The sequence below is a fragment of the Triticum dicoccoides genome, chromosome 4A, assembly GCF_002162155.2.
Source record: "Triticum dicoccoides isolate Atlit2015 ecotype Zavitan chromosome 4A, WEW_v2.0, whole genome shotgun sequence".
Lineage (NCBI taxonomy): Eukaryota > Viridiplantae > Streptophyta > Magnoliopsida > Poales > Poaceae > Triticum > Triticum dicoccoides.
The window spans coordinates 570803591-570805486 of record NC_041386.1 but is presented as its reverse complement, the minus strand read 5'-3'; positions in this window follow the sequence as shown (position 1 = coordinate 570805486).

Sequence of the window (1896 nt, the reverse complement as noted above, 5' to 3'; positions counted from 1 at the left end):
TAGTGTTCTGTCCTCTACAGCATTCACTTATAGCTATGTCTTCTTGGTTGAATCTTTTGAACTAAGTGAATGTGATCGGACCCTAATCTCTCTATGCTTTCTATATCAAATTCTATCTCTCCAAGTCATATGCATTCTATTGAAACTGTCGAATGTCTTCACTGTGTCCTTGTCAGCTGAAGATATAGAGACAACCATAAAGTCCGTTTTTAATGCTCATTGCTCCACATAAAATCCGGAGAAGCAGGAACGACCGCCCGACAATTTAGGCGTGCGTGGGACGTGGAACAAACCCCAAACTTCCGCTAACTGGCCACGCGTTCCTCAAATGCGAACCGCCAGGGGCACCTGTGTAATAGCACAGTGCCGCCCCTGAGCCTATAAATTCACACTTACCGCAGTCATTATCTCCTTCTTCCACGCTCGCAAGAACCCTAGCGCCACCGCTAGCACTCGACGACGCTGGAGACGAAGCGCTTCACTGCCGCAACCTCTCCAACGCCGTCCTCACACCGACCGCGGACATCGTCCTCTCCGCCGTCGCCGTAGGTGTTTTCCCTCACCAAGTTAGGGCACGGAGGACTGAACTGCTCGGCATCAACTCCCCTCCGTCTAGCAGTTCTAGTGTGGTAAATAAAACTTCTTTTTACAGTCTCTTTTTATCTCATGGTTCTGTCACTTTCTACCATAAGAAGTTTCTCTTCACTCTAGTTAGATCTCTCGCTGCATCTCATAACATGCTTAGTATATTCACTTATGCTTCATAAAGTAGTTAGATTCCTCACTTGTACTGATCTGTGGGTTCGTACAAATCTAGAACCAACTTCTTATCTATGAGTGAATGTCTTCGCACGATGAGGTCAATGTCTTCTAAACTGATTAATCTTCAAAACCTTCTGAGAATGCATATGACCTCTTCCCCTTCCCTCGCACCTTAATGCTGTCACAGGTACATGTCCGTGGAGAATCCTTCGGTTCTCATAGTCTGCATTCATTTGCAGAATTCCTACAGCATCACATAAACTCTCCTGAAGCCAGTTCCTGTTGGTCCAGAAAAAGAAAGCCTTTGAAGCCTTTGAAAGTTTTGAAGCCTTTCAAGTTAAAGTTTATGGCTTCAGAAGCAGTAGCAAGGAAGGGGGGCAGACAGAGACGTGAGGGAACTTCCAAAGATCTGCCTGAAGACTTGGCAGAAATGTATAAAACAGATCCAGAAGAGAGCTATGGGCAGCGCAAGACACGAATCCAATGGATTCGACGCTATTGGGCAGAACAGTGGTTCAAATACCGCTTCGTCACCGAGGAGTATGCTGAGAAAAGTGCCATCAGGAGACCATGGGGGGACATCCGCTTCAAGAATCTCTTGCCCAGGACCAGAGATGAAGCCATTGCTCAAGGCTTCTACCCATGCATGGTCCGAGGACCATAGCCTGATGATGCGCATCCGTCGTCACTCCTCTGGTGTCGTGACGACAATCTCTTCCAGTGCAACTTTCAGTTTGCCCAACAGTCAGCGAAGCTAAACAAGAAGAAATTTGGGTTAGACTTCAACCCTGGTCACTCCGCACCAAGGGCAGATGGCACACGCGACACGGAACCCAATGTCATCGGTCCGTTTGCCAATCTTGAGGGCCTGATCACTCACATCTTAGTCCAAGGGACTGCCGTAATTGACCCTCCAGCTGACTCTGAGTCTGATGAAGCTCCTGTTGTGCCGAAGCCAAAGCAGACGAAGAAACCAAAAGCTTCAAAACCGGCCCCTGCATCAAAAATCTCAAGGGCGAAGCCATTGAAAACTGCACCTCCTGAAGTCAGTGTGCAGTCTGAAGACGTATCCCGCGTCTCCAAGCCCCGGAAGGAAAAGGAGCCCCAGCAACAAACAGGCAAAGAGCTCACTGT